Consider the following 27,240-nt stretch of genomic DNA (forward strand, 5'->3'; position numbering starts at 1 on the left):
AACCACTGCCCCCTCCCTTACTGAGATCAGCTGACATCAGGTTACTAGGTGGTCTCTGGACTAGCTGGCCTCCCCATTCATTTAAATCTTAGGTGTAGTCCAGAGGTTTTAAAATTATACAAAGTATCTCAGTTACTCAGAGAATTCCAAAGGTTATCTCTCAGGAAGCAAGGGAAATTGCCTAAAGTTACACTCTTTGCATTAGATAAAGTCTGAGCTAGTTTATGGTTAACAAATGTCTTTGTCTGCCTGAAGTGCTGCTCTGTTACCAGAATCTAGCCTATAAAAAGGATTTAACAAACATTTGTTGAAACAATCAATGTCTCATATATCTGTTAATTATAAAGAAACTGAGACCCAATTTGACACAAATCATTGCAAACAGACATATAAGACATGGATTCTTTCAGTGAATACACATTAAATCCCTTTTATGGGCTAGTTTCCAGTGACAGAGCAGCACACAAGGCAGACAATATCACTACCCTCAAGGAACTCACCTTGCAGTGGGAAAAGAAAGCATCACAACTAGAGAAGTGGGTGAAATACACCCTCTCCTCACTTATCGACATGGTTAGTTCCAAAGGCCAGGTCATTGTGCGAAAATCGGCATGCGAAAATGGAAGATGATCACATCAGATCACAAAATGGAGGATGACTACATCATTACATAACTGCAAACCACTGAGAATCATAGTCCAGCCAAGTTGACACATAACCTTAACCATCACAGCCAGTGTTACTCTCACCTTGTACCTCAGGGCTTGTTGCTGCCAGATATACATTGTTAATGTGCAAAATAGTTGGATAGTAGATTTTTTTAATACTGTAGGAACACACACGTGCACGCGCACACACACACTCACATATATATTTTGGAGGCTTGAGTACACCCAGAGGCATCTTAAAAGAAAGGGGCGTAGTGATCCACTTCTGAAAAATCAGCCACCAAAAACCCTATGGAGCACAGTTCTACTCTGACACATCAAATGGCCCTGAGTCAGAATCAACTCAAAGGCACCTAGTACTGATCCTGCCAGAGATGGGCTCAGAGCTCACTCTCCAGCATAGAGGTAGAAGGTCACTTTGTCCAGTGATTAGCACACGCTGTGGCTACAACCAATAACCACTCATAGGATTTAGCAGAATTGAAGTCCTGGAAAAAGATGTGCTGTGAAAAAGTGACTTGCTCCATATTCTGAACACTTTGAAAAACCATATACAATATACAAATGTCCAGTAAACCAAGTGGCTAAATTATTAATTCACAGACCCAGAACAAACCATTTATTTTGGTTAATTAAATTGTCTAAGGGGTGATCAAGTTCCAGAGTTATTTTAAGCTTTCAACCCAGCTCTGTGCTCTTCACAGCAGGAAATCACTTCTATATTTGAGGTTTTATATGAGATGCTACAAAATAAAACATGATTCGTTTCAACTAAAGTTATGAAAGACTGATAAAATGACTGACAAGCATTTTAATGCAAAGTTTCCCATGGAATTGAAAACAAAATTAAAAAATTTTTGTTCTTAGCAAGTCTTCTAAGTGATAATGCTTTGAATTTATAGCTATTTTAAGTTTAAATGTGTGCTCTTGGTACTTATCTCAATTTATTTCAGCTTATTGAATATATCTACACATCACTTTTTAAAGAGAAAGATTTGCAAACGTTGCCTATCTCAATGTGCAAGGAAAAATAATCGTTTTCAGTGACAGGATCTGTGCTGGCTCTCAAATTTTTCATTTTCTTGAACTTAATTGGTTGACAGTCTATTTGAAGAATACCAACCAAGCAATTCAGGAAATAAAATCTTTAATTCAGACTTATAGAGACCCCACATGTGTCAAAGTAGAACTATGCTCCATAGGGTTTTCAGTGGCTGATTTTTTTTTTAATAATTTTTATTGTGCTCTAAGTGAAAGTTTACAAATCAAGTCAGTCTGTCACATATAAGTTATATACACCTTACTATATACTCCCATTTACCCTCCCCCAATGAGTCAGCCCGCTCCCTCCTTCCAGTCTCTCCTTTCGTGACCGTTTTGCCAGTTTCTAATCCTCTCTACCATACCATCTCCCCTCCAGATAGGAGATGCCAACACAGTCTCAAGTGTCCACCTGATATAAGTAGCTCACTCTTCATCAGCATCTCTCTCCAACCCATTGTCCAGTCCCTTCCATGTCTGATGAATTGTCTTCGGGAATGGTTCCTGTCCTGGGCCAACAGAAGGTTTGGAGACCATGACCGCCGGGATTCCTCTAGTCTCAGTCAGACCATTAAGTCTGGTCTTTTTATGAGAATTTGGAGTCTGCATCCCACTGTTCTCCTGCTTCCCCAGGGGTTCTCTGTTGTGCTCCCTATCAGGGCAGTCATCAGTTGTGGCCGGACACCATCTAGTTCTTCTGGTCTCAGGATGATGTTAAGTCTCTGGTTCATGTGGCCCTTTCTGTCTCTTGGGCTCATAGTTATCGTGTGACCTTGGTGTTCTTCATTCTCCTTTGATTCAGGTGGGTTGAGACCAATTGATGCATCTTAGATGGCCGCTTGTCAGCATTTAAGACCCCAGACGCCACACTTCAAAGCTGGATGCAGAATGTTTTCACAATAGAATTTATTTTGCCAATTGACTTATAAGTCTCCTTAAGCCCTAGTCCCCAAACCCCCACCCTTGCTCCGCTGACCTTCGAAGCATTTAGTTTATCCTGGAAACTTCTTTGCTTTTGGTCCAGTCCAGGTGAGCTGACCTTCCCTGTATTGAGTATTGTCCTTCCCCTCACCTGAAGTAGTTCTTATCTACTAATTAATCAGTAAATAACCCTTTCCCATCCTCCCTCCCTCTCTCCCCCCTCTCGTAACCACAAAAGAATATGTTCTTCTCAGTTTATACTATTTCTCAAGATCTTATAATAGTGGTCTTACACAATATTTGTCCTTTTGCCTCTAATTTCACTCAGCATAATGCCTTCCAGGTTCCTCCGTGTTATGAAATGTTTCACAGATTCGTCACTGTTCTTAATCAATGCGTAGTATTCCACTGTGTGAATATACCATAATTTATTTAACCATTCATCTATTGATGGACACCTTGGTTGCTTCCATCTTTTTGCTATTGTAAACAGTGCTGCAGCGAACATGGCTGTGCACATATCTGTTCGTGTAAAGGCTCTTATTTCTCTAGGGTATATTCCGAGGAGTGGGATTTCTGGGTTGTATGGTAGTTCTATTTCTAACTTTTTAAGAAAACGCCAGATAGATTTCCAAAAAGGTTGTACCATCTTACATTCCCACCAGCAGTGTATAAGAGTTCCAATCTCTCCGTAGCCCCTCCAACATTTATTATTTTGTGTTTTTTGGATTAATGCCAGCCTTGTTGGAGTGAGAAGGAATCTCATCATAGTTTTAATTTGCATTTCTTTAATGGCTAATGATCGAGAGCATTTTCTCATGTGTCTGCTAGCTGCCTGAATATCTTCTTTAGTGAAGTGCGTGTTCATATCCTTTGCCCACTTTTTGACTGGGTTGTTTGTCTTTTTGTGGTTGAGTTTTAACAGAATCATATAGATTTTAGAGATCAGGCGCTGGTCAGAGATGTCATAGCTGAAAATTCTTTCCCAGTCTGTAGGTGGTCTTTTTACTCTTTTGTGAAGTCTTTAGATGAGCGAAAGTGTTTGATTTTTAGGAGCTCCCAGGTATCTGGTTTCTCTTCGTCATTTTTAGTAATGTTTTTTATTCTGTTTATGCCTTGTATTAGGGCTCCTAATGTCCCTATTTTTTCTTCCATGATCTTTATCATTTTAGTCTTTATGACAAATTGATTTCTTTGGAAGTAGATTACCAGGCTTTTCTTCTGCGAATCCTCTGGGTGGACTCGAAACTCCAGCCTTTCAGTTAGCAGCCCAGCCCGTTAACACTCTGTACCACCTCAGATGTCTGTGCATTCCATGATTAGGGAGTGAAAGGTAGAAGATAATTCCTATAGATATTTTATAATTAAACAGCATAATTTTAAGTGCAGCCCCAAAATTGCTGTTTGAGAAAAAAGAGACAACAAAATTTATACACACACGGCTATGGGAGGTAGGAAAATGAAAAGGCCATTATAAACCTGCACAAGTTATTAAAATGGTCTAGCAAAATATTCTCAGTTGTAACTTTCTGAATCCCTTATTTAGGCCTGTTTACTACGTAATTTCTTTTTTTAAAAAAGAATAATTTTATCAGAAAATGGCTCAATATTAAGGAAAAAAAAAGTCAATAATCACAAACAACTAAGGGCTCAGATGCTAACCAAAAGTTGGAGTACACCCAGAGGTGCCCTGGAAGAAAACTTGGCAATCTGCTTCCGAAAAATCAGCCACTGGAAACCCTATGCAGCAGTTCTACTCTTGACCTACGTGGGGTCACCGTGAGTTAGAATCAACTTGAGGGCATTTTTTTTTTTTTTTTAAATACTAAGTTAGAATTATCAACCCTTGATTTGAGTTAGAATTTAGAGATTAATCAGCTGCGAAAATGTTCCACTCAATTCTTTATCTGTGCAGAAAACATGAATTTTCTATGGTGAGAAAAGAGCTGCTTGTATATCCTCCACTTTATCAGCTCAATGGAATTTCTCCCAGTAGGCTGCCTGATAATTACATGTGGAAAATTCCAGGAAACAGTTTAGCAAATGAAATATTTTAAAAGCAGGAATATTCCTTTTATTATAAAACTTAAAAATTTAATAACTTCTGTATTTTTCCTTAGAATAGTAAAATAAAAAGTAACAGGTAATGTTCAAAAATGGAAATGGAATGAGACAAAAATTTATTTCATTTATTTCAATAGCACAAAGTGCAAATATAGCAGGTCACTTCATAAAGTTTCCAGACACAGATTTAAGTATAATGAAAACCCGATATATAAAAATGAAAGTGTAAATACCAGAAACAAAGCCCCTCAATTTTTTTAAAATTTAAGTATGTGTGAGAACCTTCAGACTAAAATATTCCTCTTACATTGGTTCAGAAAAGCTCTAATTTATAGACGCCAATAGCGCATTGAATCAAAAAATCCCAAAGAAAGGGAGAATTACCTCAAATGGACAGCTCCAGACTAAAGTCCTCAGTGCAGCTATTCTGATTTAGCAGCTTCAGTCACTCACTGTATCAACTGATGTGGGTCAACCCATGACATTTTGATCCTTAGGCAAATTCAACAAAATGCCTAGAGTTAAATATGAGGCCAGCACAAGACATGTGCTTATTTTTACTCCCAGAAGCAATTTTACTAGCATTCAATTCAGGAAAATGTTTATCTTCAAGAGGGTTTTCAGGAGAGGTTTATTCAGTCTTTTCTCCATTTCTTCATCTTTTCAGTGTGGGCATTAAACTGACAGTCTGTTCCAAAAATCTATTCCACCATGTAAAAGTTGAAGCAAAGTTTCCAATGAAGTTCACGTGGTAGAAATCATGATGCTGAGCCAGCACAGAAAGGGATGAGGTTTAAAGGGTTGAGAAGAATATCATAGCCACTGAAATAAAAATGGCAAAAATTATTAAGGAAATAAATTAGTATCAAATAGGTGGCATTTTCATTGATAATCATGTGCTCATTATTCAAACAGCATTCTACTTCACCTAAGTCATTTTATTTCTGTTATATTCACAAAAGAAAAAATTTACAGAAAAGGCCTGACATAGAGTGGAGAAACCCTAAGAGTATGAACCCCAGACACCCTTTTAGCTTAGTAATGAAGTTACTCCCAAGGTTCATCCTTCAGCCAAAGATTAGACAAGCCCATAAAACAAAATGAGACTAAACAGGCACACCAGCCCAGGGGCAAGGATGAGAGGGCAGGAGGGGACAGGAAAGCTGATAATAGGGAACCCAAGGTCGAGAAATGAGAGTGTTTACATATCCTGGGATTCTTAACCAATGTCATAAAACAACACGTGTACTAACTGTTTAATGAGAAGCTAGTTTGTTTGCTAAACTTTCATTTAAAGTACAATTAAAGAAAAATTAAAATGTGCATATTCTAGAAAACAAAAAAAAAGATCTATGGAACTTGTATATTAAATACTTCATAGGATGAGACACAATAAATCTTTAGATGTAAATTTTCTAGAGTTATTTTTCTTTTCTGTTTTAGAGCGTTCACACTGCAGATTATAACAGCTAAATAATGCCCACAATACTATATATGCCTTTTGGTAAAACCCATTCCCCTTGAGTCGATTCCAACTCAGAGCAACCTCATAGGACAGAGTAGAACTGCCCCATAGGGTTTTCAAGGAGCAGCCGGTAGATTTGAACATCCCGTCTTTCGGTTAGCAGCCAAGCCCTTAACCACTACACCACCAGGGCTTTGGTAAAGGTTATGTGAAATTAGTATCAAGAGTTAAAAAGATTATACCCAAGACTTACTGTGTAGCAACTTATTTTAATTTTTTAGGGTAATAACAAAGCCAAAAAACCCGATGCTGTCGAGTCGATTCCAACTTATAGTGACCCTATAGGACAGGATAGAACTGCCCCATAGGGTTTCCAAAGAGCACCTGGTGGATTTGAACTGCCAACCTTTTGGTTAGCAGCTGTAGCACTTAACCACTACACCACCAGGGTTTCCAGGTAATGACAAGTTAGGATTAAATGTACCATGATTAATTAGAATATGAGTTTGCTTTGTAGAGTTGGGAGAAAATAAATAATTTTGTAAAGAGTCACATTTAGAGTTTTCTCCTTTATTTCTGACTGCATCTCTAACATTTCATACGCAGCTATGCCTGCACAATAGCAGCCGAATCACCCCAACTGCTCCCTCCCTTTGCGGAGCTGAAGCAGAGGGAGGGAGGAAGAGAGGGAAGGAAAAATGGGAGGAAAGATAGAAGGAAAGGGATAGTTCAACGAGTCAGTTACAATTCCTCTGTAGACTATTCTCTGCCTAAGATGAGAAGCATTAATCTTGCTATTTCAGTGGTTTAGAATTATTCTTAGACTATGCCTTCATGGACATACTAAGTCCCAAGTCAAATGCAATGAGCATATAATAATTTTAAAATAATAAAAAATTAGGATATTAGGCATTTAAAAAGTCATTAAATATAAATAATATGCCACAAGGTATCTTCCAATAGACAGAAAAGAAGCATCTGAAATATGTACATATTACAGCAGTGCTTGTCATGGGTTGAATTATGTCCCCCCAAAAAATGTGTGTATTAACTTGGTTAGGCCATGATTCCCAGTATCATGTGATTGTCCTCCATTTTGTGATTGTAATTTTATGTTGAAAGGATTAGGATGGGATTGTAACCCCACCCAGCTGAGGTCACGTCCCTGATCCAAGGTAAAGGGAGTTTCCCTGGGGTGAGGCCTGCACCACCTTTTATCTCTCAAGAGATAAAAGGAAAGGAAAGCAAGCAGAGAGCTGGGAACTCATACCACGAAGAAAGCAGCACCAGGACCAGAGCATGTCCTTTTGGGCATTGGGTCCCTGCACCTGAGAAGCTCTTTGACCAGGGGATGATTGAGGACAAGGACCTTCCTCCAGAGTCGACAGAGGGAGAAAGCCTTCCCCTGGAGCTGACGCCCTGAATTTGGACTTGTAACCTACTAGACTGTGAGAAAATAAATTTCTCATTGTTAAAGCCATCCACTTGTGGTATTTCTGTTATGGCAGCACTAGATAACTAAGACAGTGTTTTTGTCATTAATAAAAAAAAAATTGCTGGACTGAGAAAACGAGAAATATTTTTTTCAGTGAAGGCTCAATGTTTCCACATTCTTTTCAAATAAGATATAGGTTTAGATTTATTAAAGAAGGATAAAGAAATCGGTAATCTTGAATTATGGTATTTAACAGATTTTTAAGAAACAACAAAAATATTTTTATTTGAACATCAATCATTCAGGAGAGGCCTTTCTAAACAAGGCATGAAGTCCAAAAACCATAAAAGAAATGACTGATAGATTTGACTACGTGAAAATTAAAAATTTTATTACCATGAAAAAGCCATCAAGAGTTAAACTCAAAATGACAGGGTGAAAATATTTACAACATATATAAAGGATATAGAAAGGTAACTCAAAGAAGAAAAAAGTAATATACATACAAATAGATGCATAGCCTCACTAGTCACGGAGGAAATGCAGGTGGAAAAACTGAAAGCTATTTTTATCTTATTTAAAAGAGTGTAATGTCTAGGTTTAGAAGGATGTTGGGGAAAGGGAAAACATTCTCATATGTTCCTGGTTGGAGTACAGGTAGGGACCCTTTTAGAAGGCAGTCTGGCAGGACCTATCAAAATTTTATTTGCCCAAACAATACGCAAATATATTCTCACTATAAAAATGGTACAGAAGAGATAGGGTGAAAGTCTCCTTGTATTATTAAAATATTACATGAATTTTATCCAATTTTTGTCTCATTTAAAAAAATTAATAAAGTTAACTTCTATTAGTCTACAAATAATCTTTGATTATGAAATAAAGATATTTTATGATACTTTTTTTTAATCACCTGACCTGACTAGACGCCATAACTCGCCCACAGGTATCAATAGCTCCTGTCAAATGAAAGGTCACCCAAGTCAAAAGAAGAATTACACGATCAAATAAAAGCATAATTCTGACGAAACATCCAGGTTCAAAAATTAGGGTTTTTCAGAGGATATATATTTTCAGCCCCAACTCCAAATGGAGCCTAAAACAAATAGATAAGAATACCTTAATATATTCTGTTACTCATGCATATAGTTTTATAAAATTATATTGTCTCTACATGTAATAATATATCTAGTCATACCTATATAATAATAGTAATCCTTAATAAAAATATCATTTTGGGCCCACTAAACGTCAAAAGGTCTAGGGATGCCTTTAATAAAATCTGAATAACTGTCTTTGATGGTTTAAATAAGGCATTTAACGACTGACTTAAACTCTAATTTAGATCTTTGCCTTTGAATTTGCTCTAAGGAAAGGGATGATTGATTTAGGGTTAGTTCGCCATGTAATCAGGATCAATGCCGAAAACTCCAACATAGCCAATTTGTCAAGGCCAGATCAAAGCAGTTCTAATAAAATGTAAAAATCAACACTTTTGTGGGAGTCAGTAATGTGGCGAAAATTTGTTAAACATAAAATGTTAACAGTTTTAGAACTTTAAACATTAAAGGGTGGTTGTTTTGGGTCCCATCTGAATGGCTCTGTCATTGCTACAGCTCCTACCAAATTGTCAGGTATCCAACTGTGTGTCAGGATATTGCTCTGGCCACAAAAGTGAGAAAAATTAAATATCTCATGTAATTTTTTGTTCTTCGGTTCTCAGTTTACCATGAATTTTAGACACTAAAGAAAATCTGTAGACTGGCTGTGTGTGTGCATATGTGTTACGTTCTTAGTAATCATGCCAAAGGAAAAGGAAATAGAAACACTGATTTTAAAAATGCTCACACAATGAAAATAATGACATTTTGTATCTAATAAAAAATGTTTTAAGTATAATCCTAACATATCTGAAACTCATGATGAATTTTATAAATATATTTATATATTCTTTTGTGGTGTAAAGAAAGCACAGCCAAAGCATCTTAGCAAAAGCATGTACCTTTAAGGTGAAAATACAGGAATGAGTATGAAATAATTTTTATGCAAAGAATCTAAACTCTTACTTGAGATCACAGCTTGAGATATTACATAAAACCAAATACTCACTTATCAGCTTAAACTAATTGAGTATATTGATCAACTTATTCCAAAAACTAGTAGATATAAAATGGCTACATGATACAAATTGAAGGCAGGGATTGAACATAACACCAATTCTTATTGTTTTTGAAAAAGAATTCACAAGTATGAAATCAGAGTTAAGAAAACCAAAAAAACCAAACCCACTGCTGTCCAGTCTATGCCGACTCATAGTGACCCTAAAGGACAGAGTAAAACTGCCCCACAGAGTTTCCAAGGAACACCTGGTGGATTCGTTTGGTTAGCAGTTGTAGCTCTTAACCACTACGTTACCAGGGTTTCCAGAGTTAAGGAACAAATCTGAAAACTTTCGGGAAAAAAATAATATTAAACTATCAAAGAATTTTTTTCTATATGTAAACATTTTATTTCTTAGTAACAGTGGTCTCATACAATACTTGTCCTTTTGTGATTGACTTATTTCACTCAGCATAATGTCCTCCAAATTCAACCATGTTGTGAGATATTTCACAGATTCATCATTATTCTTTATCATTGCATCGTATTGCATTGCGTGTACGTACCACAGTTCATTAATCCATTAATCTGCTGATGGGCTCTAAGGTTGTTTCCATATTTTTGTTATTATGAATAATGCTGCAGTGAACTAGGGTGTTCCTATGTCTATTTGTGCCAAGGCTCTTAATTCTTTAGAGTATGTATTAGAATGGCATTGCTGGGCACAATTTTTATATACTTCAGAAATTAATCCCTCATTTCTTTCATTAATTTTAGATTTGGCATTTAATGTTTTCCCTTACTATCTTTTAATACCAGTTCTCTTCTGTTCAGTGTAAGCACATGTATCCATTTACAATGAAATTTTAAACTATTTACTATGGAAATTCCTGATCCTAAAAACTCACCTTCCAACAAAATATTACATTAGCACAAAGAAAGATAAAAAAATGAAAACATTTTGAGTTTCTACTACGGTTTACTTTTGCACATTGTATTTTCTTGCAAAGTATAGATCAAACAAGCCTTAATCAAATTAAAAAGAAAAAAAAAAGATAAACGTTATATATATTTTAATGAGAGTCCCTGGGTGGAACAGTTAAGAGTGCCAGTGCTAACTGAAAGGTTGGTGGTTCAAGTCCACCCAAGGGCACCTCAGAAGAAAGACCTGGTGATCTACTTCTGAAAAACCAGCCATTGAAAACCCTGTGAAGCCCTGTTCTACTCTGACACATTCGAGGTCACCATGAGTCGCGTCAACTCGACAGCAACTGTTATTGTTACTGTAACTGGTATAATAACCAATTGGATACTGGTTATATTTTAATTGGGTAAGAAACTATGTTGAGTATAAAAATCATTTTCATTTACATACCATATTGGCATTTTTTCACAGCCATAAGGAATTGTTTTAGTCATCTAGTGCTGCTGGAGCAGAAACACCCCAAGTGAATGGCCTTAACAAAGAGAAATGTATTCTCTCACAGTCTTAGGAAGCGAAAAGTCTGAATTCAGGGTACCAGCTCAAGGGGGATGCTTTCTGTCTCTGTGGGCTCTGGGGGAAGGTCCTTGTCATCAGTCTTCCCCTGATCTAGGAGCTTCTCAGCACATGGACCTCAGGTCCAAAGGACACACTCTCCCGGCTCTGCTTTCTTGGTGGTATGAGGTCCTTGCGTCTCTCTGCTTGCTTTTCTCTTTTGTATCTCAAAAGAGATTGACTTAAAACACAATCTAATCTTGCATATTGAGACCTGCCTCATTAACATAACTGTCCCTAATCCCACCTGATTAACATCATGGAAGTAGGATTTACAACACACGGGAAAACACATCAGATCACAAAGTGATGGACAATCACACAATGCTGGAAATTATGGCCTAGTAAATTAATACACATTTTTAGGGGACATAGTTCAATCTATAACAGGAATATTGAAATACTCTGTAAAATAATAGGTTCCACAAATCAAAGGCAGCTATATACAAAATTGATTAACGGGAAGTTCTTTAAAACATTTCCACTGGTTTTCCAATGATTCTGGCTTATCCTGTGGAGAAAAATCACAATACTTAACAGTGACCTCTGCTGCTAGTAGTTTAGCTTGACAATTAGAAGTGGATTTCTGATTTTTATTTAATGTTTGTATGGGATTATAATTCTATGTTACTCTAAGGTCCAGGAATCCTAACAACCTTCTCTTCTAAATTCTTGACAACTATTATGACTACTTTAACAAGATGAAGAAACTTAACAGACAAAGCCAAGCATAAAGATTTTCAAATGAACCAAAGAAGTACTACAGAACCAATAACTCTCCAATCTTTGCTGCCCACTGATCGTTCACACCTTTTACTGTAAGTTTCAGAGAAGAAAGAATGCATGATGGTAAGATTATAGTTGGCTCCCTCAACTTCTGAAGGAGTGGTACATGCTAACATTAGAAGCTTCTGTTGCAGTGGTAAATAGATGCTTCTAGTCATTCAGTGGAGCCCTGGTGGTGTAATGGTTAAGAGCTCAGCTGCTAACAAAAGGTCAGCAGTTTGAATCTACCAGCAGCTCCTTGGAAATGCTACGGGGCAGTTCTGCTCTGTACTATGGGGTCAGTATGAGCCAGAACTGACTCTATGGCAACAAGTTTGGCTTTTTTTTTTTTTTTCCTTAGTCATTTAGTGGCATTCATTTCAAGAAAGTACAAGGAAACCCAGGTTATAAACAAGATTCATTCCTAAGTCTGTCTTTAAGTCAAATTTGTAGGTAAGACAGAATAAGTAGCCAAATATTTGTGTTAATGTAAAGTATGTATTTTACCCTTCTATGCATATGCATATGAAAGACTTAAGAACTGCATACACACCGCACAATATATTCATGAGTATCACAAATTACATGCATTCATTACTATAAATTTTGTATTTAACCGAAATTTTTAATGTAATAAGCTTTATGGCAGCCCATTCTTAAGCACAAGTTGTCCGTAAGTAGGAAGTTCGTAACCCAAGGACTGCCTGTAAGTGCATTTTTGCTCATATACGACAATAGGATTATAAACTCTCTGAGCTGAAGAACTTCAGAGATGTGTCCAGTGGCTCCCAAAGGATGGGAAGCTACTGCCTACAGGTGATGAAGTTCACAGAGCCACGTCAAAATGAGAAAAGTGAGATCAATGCAGTGAGGCATTCATAAAACGTCACTGGAAGGCTGATTTGCTCGGCAAGCCATGTCATAAAACTAAAGTCATTCAATTTAAAGGACAACACTTCTACTATTTTGGTAATAAAAAAATTCTTTTTGCTTTACAAAAATATAGCAATAATAAATAGTAGTTATTGTTTTTTTTATTGTTTGGTTTTAGCTGTCTTTACTTAAAAATTCAGAAATATGCCAAATTAATTTCTTTTTTTTTAACTTGAACCACAATATCCAAACATGGGAAGCATTCTTCATCCACAGAGGCTCAAAGAGGACAGCCACCTTGCCCAGGATCACACAGGCAGTTATTAGCAGAATTTGTTGTTGTTGCTGTTGTTAGGTGCCATCCAGTCAGTTCCAACTCATAGAGACCCCAGGTACAATAGAATGAAACACTGCCTGGTCCTGTGCCATCCTCACAATCATTGTTATGCTTGAGCTCATTGTTGCAGTCACTGTGTCAATACATCTCACTGAAGGCCTTCCTCTTTTTCACTCACCCTCTACTTTACCAAGCATGTCCCTCCTGACAACATGTCCAAAGTACTTGAGATGAAGTGTCGCCATACTTGCTTCTAAGGATATACTTCTTCCAAGACAGACTTGTCCATTCTTCTGACAGTCCGTGGTATATTCAGTACTCTTCACCAACACCATAATTGAAAAGTGACAATTCTTCTTCAGTCTTTTTTATTCATTCTCCAACTTTCCCATGCACATGAGGCAATTGAAAATACCAAGTCTTGGGTCAGGTGCACCTGAGTCCTCAAAGAGACATCTCTTCTTTTTAACATTCGAAAAGAAGTCTTTCGCAGCAGATTTGCTCAAAGCAATATATCCTTTGATTTCTTGACTGTTAACTCCATGGGCATTGATTGTGGATACAAGTAAAATGAAATTCTCGGCAACTTAAATATTTTCTCCATTTATCATGATGTTGGTTATTGATCCAGTGTTGAGGATTTTTGTCCTCACAACTCCAGAACTTGGACTACCTAAAATCTAGGTCTTCAGACCCTGTTTGATGCTTGAAATTAAATCAACTACAGATAATAAAATCACATAGTATACAGTCTGAAGTGTACATAAATTCATTAAGACAGTTACTAATAAAAAAGTCACACCTAACGCAATATAAGAGTTTACCATGTTACTTCTTTAGATATAACTGGGTTCTGAAATGAAGGAATACCCTTATTAGGGCCATCGACTTCAGAAAGGATGATTTTAGTACATCCGTCTTTAAGAAACGAATTTTGGAGAATTAAGCTGTATGACCATTTTTCTCAGGAAACAGATCCTGCGAGGTCTATTTTATCTCACTCTCTTTCATTCCTGTAAATTTTCCCATAGGTAGCAAGCATATCCATTAACAGGCACATTGTCAATTCTGTTCGAAAGCAAAAGTTTTTAGTATTATTTTGTCACCACCAGCAACTTATTATACCCTCTATGGTATTTCGGGTATTTGTATTCAAAAATCATGAACTCATAATTAATATGTACTGATTATTTTGTTTGCTTTTAAATCCCTTTACATCATGAAAACTTGTACTAATTTACCATCATAACTTATATCAAAAGATATGCTGTATACAGACTTGAATTCATATTATCCAGCCTTTCAACCTCTGATGCTTCTGACATCAGATTAAAGACAATTGTAACCAAGTAGGTTACTGTTGGAGCCCTGGTGGCACAGTGGTTAAGGGCTTGGCTGCTAACCCAAAGGTCAGCAGTTCAAATCCACCAGCCGGTCCTTGGAAACCCTGTGGGGCAATTCTACTCTGTCCTACCTGGTGGCTATGAGTCTGAATCTACTCAACAGCAATGAGTTTGGTTTTTTTTTTTTTTTTTTAAGTCACTGTTTGTCCTTTCTTTCACTGTATTAACTGAAAAAAGGTCGTCCCCCCCTGACCAATAAGGCCTCTGCAGCACGGAACGCCCATAAGGACAGGGAAGAAGGGAAAGGACATTTCTGTCTACCTTGTCATGTAACCAGTCAGCCCTATACATAAACAACAGGTGACACCTGGCCGCCTAAAGACACATTAGAAATTAAACATCCAAACTGAACTCTTTTTTGTAGCAGGCCTTTTCATAAAAATCATTTTTGGAACTTTAGTGTCCTTAACTTAGAGTGACAGGAGACTCTCCTTTGGGACACCACCCTTTTTATTCCTTCCTCTTGAGAGTCCACATCACCTCGCCTCCTGTACCATCACTGTAGAGGCTCGATGTCAGCACTTGCTTAAAGTGAGACTCACTGGGAGAGGCTGTGCGCGCTGACTGGCCCCCGGATGTTTCCTCAGTGAGTGCAAATTACTTTCCAGTGATGAATGCTCTTGATATGTCTACTTTCTAGCAACACTTGGAGCCCCTGAGTTTTAGTTTGCCATGAATTTTTAAGAAAAACACAAAGCATTTGAAATATCATGGGTTTACCAAGTACAGATAAATAATAAACAAACCCAGATTCTTTTCTGGAAATAATGTTGAGCTCATTAGCATACACACTAGCAGAGTTTGCTGTGTTCCCTATGTTTATAATCGAGAAGGGGCATTTTGTATACCTCAACACCTTGTCATATACATAATGGGCTCTCGAGAAACATTTAGGGCATTGAATCAAACACCTAGGAACTAGGAGCATCACCTTCTTATTAGGTACGACATGACTACCGCACAACTACCTACCATTTATTTAGGCAGAAAATACAGCTTTCATAACCCTGATCAGGGTCTTACTGTATTAACATACACTTAGCTTGGCTATGACATTAGGGTATGGGGTAAACTGCAATATTAATACCCACAAATTCCCTTTCTTTTCCTTCCAGCTAGGTTAATAGTTAAAATTTATGAACCCAAGTTAGATAGCTCTCTTATCTACTTTAAGTCCAATTCAGTAAACTATTTCTGAGACATTATCAATAATGATCTAGGGCCGTGCTATCTAATACGGTAGCCACTAGCAAATCATGCTTTGTAAACATTTTATACATGGCCAGTCTGAATTGAGACTGGATGTAAGAGTCACAAACACTGGATTTCAAAGACTTCATATGAAAAGAATAATGTAAAATATATCATTAAATTTTTTTAAATTTTGATTACATGTTGAAATGATAATATTTTAGACTTATTGGGTTACATAAACTATATTTAAATTAATTTCATCTTTTTAGTTTATTTTATGTGTCCTATTAGAAAATTTTTAAAAATTACATATGTGGCTCACGTTATATATTGGACAGCAGAGATCCAGTCTCTCAAAACAAAGTTATATTCTGTGTAAAAATGCTCAGCAACACTAATGATAGTATTCTGTTTTAAGTCCATTATACCCACATTCTGAATTTTCTAATTTTCATGTAAGGTATAAACTGAAACAAAAACCCAGGTAAACAAAACAAGAAATAAAGAGCCTCATGAACTGTAAGGGATCCCCATGCTGCAATCTGGAACTTTGTGTAATTATTCAACATATAATTCCAAGCATTTTAAAATGGTTTTTGCAGAGGATTCTCAGGTAGAAGTGAACCTACATACTCCGCAGCCAAGGATGCTAAACTAATAAAGATGCTAACACTTTCATTAGCTGCCATTTTTCAAATCTCTGCCAACAGCCTTAAAATTCTCTAAAAAATAAATAAGGTATAAATTAAATTCCAATAGCGAAAAGAGTTGTAGCTTCTGATAATTTTAAAAATAACAATTACTAAAGGAGTACCAATTTCTCAGATTCCAAACGTGATTAAAACAAAAAATTCTAGATGTCATCATCACCTCCATTTCTAGATATTGATTTAAAAGCTACATATTATTTTTAAAAGCATTTTCTACAAGAACAACAGTGGATAATGAATTTTGAATTATCTTTAAAAAGACTTTAAGCATGGTCTCCATGGCAAAACTTCTAAGTGCTAAGAACAACAACTGGGTTTAAAAGTGTTACTTACAACCACAAAAGCCCATAAAGAAAAAATGCCAAACTTGACTATATAAGAATTAAATACTTCTAGAGCACAGACTGCTAACCAAAAGGTCTGCAGTTCAAATCCACCAGCTGCTCCTTGGAAACTCTATGTGGTAGTTCTACTCTGTCCTATAGGGTCATGAGTCAGAATCAACTCGTCGGCACACAACAACTTCAACAACCTGGGCAATAAAAAGACGGCCATAAATAAAATCAAAGATCAAATGACAAATTGGAAAAATATGTCAAAGGGCTTATGATAAAAGGCTACAAAGGGTGCGTTAGAGAAAAAAGGACAAAACTTGACAAAGGACATTCACAGGCAAATCAGAGAAAAACAAATACAAATGGTCACTAAACAAGAGTAAGAAACTCAACTTGACTCAAACAAGGAAATGCACTCTAAAACAGGATTTTTTTTTTTTAATTGAGTAGCAAATCTTTGAAAGTTTGACAGGGCCCAATTCTCAGTATTATTACGGGTATGGCGAAACAGGCTTCATTATACATTGCTGGTGGGGTTTAAATTATATAACATTGGGGAAAAAAAATTCACATTAACAATGAATACACTCTTTGGCCCAGCAATTTTCTCTGAAGTATACAAACAGGTATGCTAAGACGAAAGGAAGCATTGCTTATCATAGGAAAAATAAAGAGAATAAAAGAAAAACAAAACAGAAATAAGGAAGCTCATTAACAAGAGAAGAGTTAAATTAGGGTAAGTCCTTCCATAAACAATGATATAGCCATCTAACAGAATGAGGAAAATGTATGCTCCACACACAAAGATGTCTAAGATATAGCGTTAAGTGAAATAGCAAGTTGCAAAATAATCTGTAAAGCAACGGCCCCACTTGCTTTTGTGAAAAGAATATGTATTTCATCTATGCACTGACATGCACATGCCTGTACAGACACACACAGAAACAGAAAAAGGATGGAACAATACAGAGGGATCAATATAGAATGGGGACAGCTAGGAAAAGCATTAAGAGGTGCCTCCGTGTGTGTGTGTGTGTGTGTGTGTGTGTGTGTGTGTGTGTGTGTGTGTGCGCCCGCGCCTGTGTGTAGTGGGAGGGTTATGGAGGTGGGGGGCGGGGTGGGCAGGGAAGGGTGATGAGATACGATCAAAGCCTCTGAAATCATAGTTGTGAATCTGACATTCAACAAAATTAGGCAAACTATTTTATGGACATAACTACTCAAGCTTTAAAAAGAGAAGGTAAAGACAAAGAGATATTTGACAAATTAAGTAATTAAGAACTTGTCACCCTAATAGACTGAGAATCTGTTTTAAGAAAAGCTTTTAGATTCACAGAGAGTTTTCATGAAACATTAGCATCTTTGGAAGTGGTCAGGAAAGATAACGACCTCACACAGTTTTCTTGGTGCTGCTGTGAAAAACAGCTAACAGTGGCCCAAAGCCATCAGCTCCTCAGTATATGTTTGCGGACAATGGATGGGCTTGGAAGCCACGCTGACGCAGAAATTCATGTTTTCATCAGGTGAGTACAGGCTTTTTCTTTTTTTGATTAGATTCTTTATATTTCTACTCACAATGGAAAGTTCAACCAAGTATTAAGTATAGTTCTGTTTAACCTTTTAAGTTCCTCTTCGGACGAATAAATAGCTGGAAGAGCTAGATTATTTCTCTCAAACCTCACAATAACCTTGTAAGTGACATAAACACTACTGTTGTCATTTTAGAAAAGAGAAAATAAAGTCACAATGAGCGGCTGATAGAGGGGGCTGTAAACCCAGGACTGTCCGATTTCCATGCCTGTGGGCTTTCACCTACACCACACTGCTTTCTCCATAAACGAAGTGTGGTGAAGCCAGAGTTAGGACCCTTGAACCTTGACTCAAACTGTGGTTCCATTCCTCCATGTCGCCGCCCCTCCAACATGAGACAGTGGCAGCCATACAAGTCAGTAGGAGGCAATTTGCTTGCCAAACTGAAATACAGGCAGGCGTAGCATAGTGCTAGGTGATAGTATATTACCCTCATGCCCAACAATATAAGAAGTCTCAAAACTCAAAGATTAAAGCAGTTACAAGAAGTTGTACAGGTTGAAAAGTAACGTGATGTACGAGGCATGATCATGATAAAATGGAATATTCCAACACTTTCTTGAATATCTCCATAATATGTCATATTCTTGGGCAGCTTTCTCTCTACGTAAAGTTGCTGCGCACTATTTGTCTTGGTCAGCTTCCTGCAGCTGAAAGGAAAACCAATCATCTTTTTGAGGTGTGCAAGAAGCTGGCATTTGATTTTCATTGCAGTCATTTGATTTCCCAAGGTAATCGACTCAACGGCAGTGGGACTGAGTGGGCTAAGGTATTAACATCATAGGAAATCACTTTTCTCTCCTGAATATTATATGTGTGCTGAAGTAGACTTAAAATTATAGTACGGACGGTAACAATATAGACAGAAATAGGACCTACACTGAATATATACACATATAAAAACAAAAACCAAACCCGATTCCGACTCATAGCAACCCTATAGGACAGAGTAGAACTGCCCCATAGGGTTTCCAAGGAGCACCTGGTAGATTCGAACTTCTGACCCTTTGGTTAGCAGCTGTAGCACTTAACACTATGCCCCCAGGGTTTCCATATAGGCATACAGAATGCGAAAATCAGCAAATGGCTTATGCGACCTACAAGGAATTTGGTAAATGTGGTTGATGAGTGAAGAGGAAACTATGGTTGCTGCATCACGCCAAGGAAGGATTCCTGTAAAAGATGGAAGTGAAAGAGCTTGTTGACTAAGCAAAGCATTGAAGACATGGCGGGTAACCTGAGCGCGATGGCTAGAAGGAAGGCGGAAGCAATTTTGCTAATTAATTCACTTATTAGTAATCATATATTGAACACATATGACTGTGGCCCCCCACTGTGCTGGTCTGTGGAGGCATAAACACAAGTCAGGTCAGTCTCTGTCTCTAAGTGGGAACAGGCATAGGAACTCTTAAGTTCCTCTCTCTCAGTATTAAATATTAATCAGACAGCCATGTCTACGTGCCAAACAGCATGTACAGACAGGATGTACAATGAGCAACTCTGTTGTTTGAACTCTGCATGTTCCAGTCATGTGATCCCTTATCAGAGTTTATTTCTCCCCAGGTAACTGTGCAATGGAAACCCTGGTGGTGTAGTGGTTAAGTGCTATGGCTGCTAACCAAGAGGTCAGCAGTTTGAATCTGCCAGGTGTTCCTTGGAAACTCTGTGGGGCAGGTCTACTCTGTCCTGTAGGGTCACTATGAGTCGGAATCGACTGCAGAGCAGTGGGTTTGGTTTTTGGTTTTTTTTGAATTTTGCAAAGTTGGTCATGTTGGATGCTCTTTCAGTTATACCATTTGTCATTTTATAGAGATATTCAAGATTAATTCTAGGTAGGCAGGTTTTTAGGTAAGAAAGGAGGATCAATTTCTCATACTTACATATTTCAGGCGGTAACACATTTTACAACAGTGAGTCAAACTGGACAAAGTGTGGAAGTAGTGTTGAGGAAAGTATATTAAGACTTTGATATTATTTCTACCAAAACAGTGACCTAGTACTTTTATACTAGGCTCTGATTATGTGGACTGGTACCAATTTACATGAATGATTCTTTTTATAGCTTAAACATTAGTTTTGCATTCTCAGAAAACGGCATTGGGACTGTCTAAGTCAGCTTTGGAGATAAACATCAAAATGAAAAACTAAATTTTTCTATTATACTTTAATATTAGTTCTTTTTCTCTTTGGAATCTGTATTTTTACAAATGCTGTCATATTTCTGGGCATATATCTTCTTATATTTTTACCCAGTATATCTACTGAAATTTCCAAATGGAAAATCATGAAACTTGATTTTTCAGGAGGCATCTTTCACTCAATTGATCAATTTCAGACTGCAGAAGTTAGTAAAAATCTTCAGTTCCTTCATCTTTGGCCTTAGTGGTTGGTGTATAAATTTGAGTAACAATCTTATTAACTGGTCTCCCTTGTAGGCATATGCATACTATCCTACCACTGATAGTACTGTACTTCAGTACAGATCTTGGAATATTCTTTTTGGTGATGAATGCAATGCCATTCCTCTTCAATTTGTCATTTCCGGCATAGTAGACCATATGATTTTCCAATTTAAAATGGCCAATACCAGTCCGTTTCAGCTCACTAATGCCTACAATGGGGCCCTGGTGGAGCACTGCTTAAGAGCTGGGATGCTAACCAAAAAGTGAGCAGTCCAAATCCACCAGCCGCTTCTTGGAAACCCTATGGGGCAGTTCTACTCTGTCGTTTAGGATTGCTGTGAGTCAGAATCGACTCAACAGAAATGAGTTAAAGCAGTTAAAAAAAAAAAAAAGTACAAGAAATTACACCCATGGTGAGGAGGATGTGGGTATTCATAAATTTGCCGTGCCAATATAAAAATCACACCAAAAAATAATACTTAGAGCATTCCTTAAATTCTATTTGTACCTAGAAATGTCCACCTGAAAGAACTGTCAGCACCTACCTTCAACAACCCCAAGGAGTGACTGATGGATTTGAACTGCCGACATTTTGGTTAGCAGTCGAGCTCTTAACCACTGAATGCCAAGGCTCCTTAACAGCTTTATTGAGATATAATTCACATACCATACAATTCACCTACTTTAAGTGTTCAATCCATCGGCTTTTAGTATGTTCACAGAGTTGTGCATCCATCACCACAATTTTAAAATATTTTCATTACTCCAAAAATTAACCCTGGTTTCTTTAGTATCACCCTCCAATTCCACCACCCTTCCTATAAGCAACTACTAATCTACTTTCTGTCTATTTCAAACATTTCATATAAATGGAATCATACATTATGTTAGTCCTTTGCGACTGGCTTCTTTCACTTCACATAAGGTTCAAGTTTCATACATGCTGCAGCGTGTTGTCAGTACTTCATTTATTTTTATTACCTAATAATATTACATTATATCCCTGTATTAACTTTTTTAAATAATTTTTATTATGCTTTAAGTGAAAGTTTACAAATCAAGTCAGTCTGTTACATATAAGCTTATATACACCTTACTACATACTCCCATTTACTCTCCCTCTAATGAGTCAGCCCGCTCCCTCCTTCCCGTGTCCTTTCGTGACCGTTTCGCCACTTTCTAACCCTCTCTACCCTCCCATCTCTCCTCCAGACAGGAGATGCCAACACAGTCTCAAGTGTCCACCTGATACAAGTAGCTCACTCTTCATCAGCATCTCTCTCCAACCCATTGTCCAGTCCCTTCCATGTCTGATGAGTTGTCTTCGGGAATGGTTCCTGTCCTGGGCCAACAGAAGGTTTGGTGACCATGATCCCTGGGATTCTTCTAGTCTCAGTCAGACCATTAAGTCTGGTCTTTTTATGAGAATTTGGGGTCTGCATCCCACTGTTCTCCTGCTCCCTCAGGGGTTCTCTGTTGTGCTCCCTGTCAGGGCATTCATCGGTTGTGGCTGGGCACCATCTAGATCTTCTGGTCTCAGGCTGATGTAAGTCTCTAGTTCATGTGGCCCTTTCTGTCTCTTGGGCTCATAATTATCTTGTGACCTTGGTGTTCTTCATTCTCCTTTGATCCAGGTGGGTTGAGACCAATTGATGCATCTTAGATGGCTGCTTGTTAGCATTTAAGACCCCAGACGCAAAGGCTGTAATCTTTACAGAAGCAGATTGCCACATTTATCTCCTGCAGGGCAGCCGGTCGGTTCCAACCACCAACCTTTCAGTTAGCATCTGACCACTTAACTACTGTGCCACCAACCCAAAAAACCAAACCCATTACCGTTGAGTTGATTCCAACTCATAGCAACCCTATAGGACAGAGTAGAACTGCCCTATAGAGTTTCCAAGGAGTGCCTGGTGGATTTGAACTGCTGACCTTTTGCAGCCATTAGCAGCCAAAGCTCTTAACCACTATGCCACCAGGGTTTCCACCAGGACTCCCTATTTTGTTTGACAGGCCTCTTTTTTTTGAATACTAGTTATTATTGGGATTCCTGTTTGTCAGTTCTTTTCTTCTCTTTCTTACATTGTATGTTCTAATACTGACTTCTATTGTGAATAATAATTTCAAAAGTTTTAGTTATAAGTGATTTGAATACACCGTAATATGTTATAAATTTCTTGTCCCTTTTGCTGTACTATTATTTGGTTGTTTGTGTTTTATAGGTGTTGGTGTGTTAAACAACTTGTTTGCTGTAGGAGGTCATGATGGTCCTTTAGTATGAAAAAATGTTGAAGTGTATGATCCCACCACCAATGGATGAAGGCAGGTGGCAGATATGAACATGTTGGGAGACTTCAGTTAACTTATAATTTCTACTGATGACTACTTTTTATTGATGAATAGAGACTAATTAATTAGAGTAAAAAACCAATAACGTTGTAGTTGAGTCAATTCCGATTCATAGTGACCCTATAAGACAAAGTAGAACTGCCCCATAGAGTTTCCAAAGAGCAGCTGGTGGATTTGAACTGCCATCCTTTTGGTTTGCAGCTGTAGCTCACTGTAGCTCTTAACCACTGTGCCACCAGGGCTTCATTTAGGGTAATTCAATTTGATACTTGAATTTGTTCATTCTTAGCACACACATTTTTGAGTGCCTACTGTGTGTCATATACTTGAGATCACAGTTAGATAAGCTATGATCCCAGCTCTCAGGGCGTTTAGTCTAGTGGAGTAAATAACATGCCAGGTTAAAAAACTAGCTATTATCTGAATCTGGACAGGAAAGCCTGAGAAAGGTAGACCTGGTTTACACCATTCAAGATCTGCAGAAAATGGAAGAACTAAAGCAACAACAACAAAAAGATCTTAAGAAATCTCAACCAATATCAGGGGGAGCTCTGGAGCTGGGATACCCAATCACAGTAGTCCTAAACTAGGGTGAACGACTGGGCCTTTATTACAACTGCATCAACTAGTCACTGAACTCCACCTGGTCCCTGAAAAGAAGGAGTGGTCTGGGGAGAGGTGACTCTCTGCCAACACTTGGCAGGTGGAGGAATGCCCATTTCAGTCCCAAAGAGGGGAATCTGGGTGGTGCACTACGCATTCACCACCTGACATGACTCACATTCCTGCATGCACCTCCTGAATACTGAGGCCCCAGGGCCTCAAAGAATAGGTCCCATCTCTTTTCACTTAATGGGGCTTCTCTATCCTAATTTGTTACAAAGAATGTGTGCCAGCCACATGAGGCAGTTGGATGAATGAGTAGAGGTCACTTTTAACCTGACAAGAAGGGTACCTCCCTCAAGAGGGTCGTTCCTTAAGGAGACGGTATCTGAAGTGATGGGGAGGGATGGGCACGTGTGATTAAAACAAGTTTAAATGCCAATTTGAGCAAAGGCATGGAGGAGACAAATAACAGCAGAAACTACAAAGGACCTTCATCCTCAAAAGGGGCCCTTGTCCAAAGTTGCAAAAGGCACCCTGTTTCCTTAACTGAAAGTTTATATATTATTAAACTTTCTGAACCCCTGTACACAGTAGTTTAGTGTTGAGAGAAGGCGTGAGATGAGGCTAGACAAGAATAGAAGTGTGTTGACTCTTCCCTGACAGCAATCTTGGTGCTTACTGTTCAAACTGTCCAGCACAGAAACGGCAACACCTGGAAGGTCTCTAGGCCCGTGTGCTCTGTTAGGCCAGTGCCTTAACAGCCACAGGGGAGCACATTTAATGGCTCTGAGGTCCGTGCTGTCACCTTCTGTCTTAAGCTGGGTTCTCTAGAGAAAGAAAACCGGTAAAGTGTATAAATATATAGAGAGATTTATATTAAGGAAATGACTCAGGAGGTTGTAGAGGCTGGAATGTCCCAAGTCCATGGGTCAGGCTGGAGGCTTCTCCTGATTCACACAGCTGAAGGGGCAGGCAAATCCAAAACCAGCAAGCCAGATAGCAGGGCTCTGGCTCACAGACTGTGAACACCATCGAATCCCAAGACTGGCAGGCAAGATGGCAGGTAAGCTGCTAGCTAAGGTCTCAAGAACTGGATGGATGTCAGACAAACAGCAGCCAGCTACAGGATCCAGTGCAAATAAAAGCCCCGGAGCCTTACCAGAAAGTCTAACTATATTGGATGCAGGTCACACCCCAAGGAAACTCCCTTTCAACTGATCAGCTACTCACAGCAGATCCCATTGTGGAGGTGATCACATTACATCAAATCCCATTTAGGGGTGATCACATCATTATACAACTGCCAAACTACATCATAACTGCCAAACCACTGAGAATCATGGCTCAGCCAAGTTGACACGCAACCTTAACAATCACACTTCTCAACCTGCTGTTATGGCTTTAGAAACAATAAGACCTTAACAGTAAAACAGATCAACTACCTATTAAAAATGTGAGAGAAAGGTAGAAATTTACAAACTGTCAGTTCTACAGAAACTGTTCCAACTATTGCAAAGTGTTTTTTTTCCTCATATGCCATTCACAATCTGGTGATAAAAAATGTACAGTTGTACACAATACAGGTGAGGTCAGCACAACTGGACTAAACCAAAAGCAAAGAAGTTTCCTGAATAAAATGAATGCTTTGAAGGGCAGCATAGCAGGAGTGGGGGTTTGGGGACCACAGTTTCAGGGGACATCCAAGTCTATTGGCATAATAAAATCTATTAAGAAACCATTCTGCATCCCACTTTGAAGAGTGGCGTCTGGGGTCTTAAACGCTAGCCAGCAGCCATCTAAGATGCATCAGTTGGTCTCAACCCATCTGGACCAAAGGATAATGAAGAACACCAAGGACACAAGGTAATTACAAGCCCAAGAGACAGTAAGGGCCACATAAACCAGAAACTACATCAGCCTGAGACCAGAAGAACTAGATGGTGTCCAGCTACAACCAATGACTGCCCTGACAGGGAACACCACAGAGAACCCCTGAGGGAGCAGCAGAGCAGTGGGATGCAGACCCCAAGTTCTCATAAAAAGACCAGACTTAATGGTCTGACTGAGACTAGAAGGACCCTGGTGGTCATGGCCCCCAGACCTGCTGTTGGCTCAGGAGAGGAACCATTCCCAAAACCAACTCTTCAGACAGGGATTGGACTGGACAATGGGATGGAGGGATGCTGGTAAGAAGTGAGCTTCTTGGATCAGGTGGACACTTGAGACTATGTTGCCATCTCCTGCCTGGAGGGGAGATGAGAAGGTAGAGGGGGTTAGAAGCTGGGGAAATGGACATGAGGGAGGGAGTAGGCTCTCTCATTAGGGGGAGAGAATAATTTTTTTTTTTTTTTTTTTTTAGCAAGGGTCAGGGTAGCAAGGTGTACCTTTTGTGTGAGAGACTGACTTGATTTGTAAACTTTCACTTAAAGCACGATAAAATTTTTTTAAAAAATGTACAGTTGTTCTTCAAAGGTTATACAGTGGTGAAGAAAAACAAAGGGCACGCAATACATAAAATCCTAGAGATGAAGGTTTTGGAAAAAAGAAACTTTTAGGTTAAATATCTTAAAAAAAAAAAATTTTTTTTATCTACCATCTGTTACTTCAAAGTGACCAAGGTTCTTGGGAGAATAAGAAGAGAATTCTTCAGGGATCAATGAAGTTTGGTTACAAGCATCGCTGTGAGTCGGGATCGTCTGGACGGCAAAGGGTTTGGTTTTTGTGTTTTTGATTTAATGATAAAGGCACCCAAAAGTCTTGGAGCTCTGTCCAAGCTTCTGTGAAGTTATTTAATTTTAACAATGGTATCATTTTCTAAATTTCCCTGAGCTTCGCTTCCTCCTCTACCAAAGGAATAATAGCGAGTGCTTCTCTGGGTTGTTGCCGGGGTTACATTGCATTTGCAATCCTCCAACTTCCATATACAGGGGTTTATTAAAAGACACTAGGGCTCGGGGAGCAAAGGTAGCCTTCAGAATGATGTAAATCCAGGATAAACCAGACAGAGGTGGCCGCCTATAAACACAGAAAAAAACATTTCAAAACTCATTGACACTATTTTCATCCCAGGTTTTAGCTAAGTGGGGGCCACGGAGGTCACATCTTAGAGTAATCCTGGACTCCACCGTGCTACTTACTACTCACTTCCCCAGGCAGCGCGGGCGCGAGCAGGTCCCTTACCAGAAAGTGCAGTTGCCATGGCGACTGTTCGCCCTTGGCGCAGGGCTGACGACAGGGTCCGCCTCCTCACGCCGTCCTCGCCCTGGCGCTTCCCCGCCTCCAGGAGCCCTACAGCGTCGGCCATTGGCTGTGCGCCGGGGTCTCACTATCCTCACTCCATTCGCGGAGCCAATGGGAGAGGCCGTCAGAGGTTCGAGTCACACGTTGAGGGCAACAGCTTAGACCAATCACAGTGCCGTAAGGCCGGGGCCAACGTCCTCGTAGG

General features: G+C 38.7%; 1 pseudogene; it reads right to left on the reverse strand.

Moving 5' to 3' along the window:
* LOC100664000 (methylsterol monooxygenase 1-like) overlaps positions 1-17,185 on the reverse strand; it is an 81,149-nt pseudogene extending 63,964 nt beyond the window's left edge.
* Between the last annotated feature and the right edge of the window lie 10,055 nt (positions 17,186-27,240).

Source organism: Loxodonta africana, chromosome 21 (genome assembly GCF_030014295.1).
Source record: "Loxodonta africana isolate mLoxAfr1 chromosome 21, mLoxAfr1.hap2, whole genome shotgun sequence".
In the NCBI taxonomy this organism is placed as follows: Eukaryota; Metazoa; Chordata; class Mammalia; order Proboscidea; family Elephantidae; genus Loxodonta; species Loxodonta africana.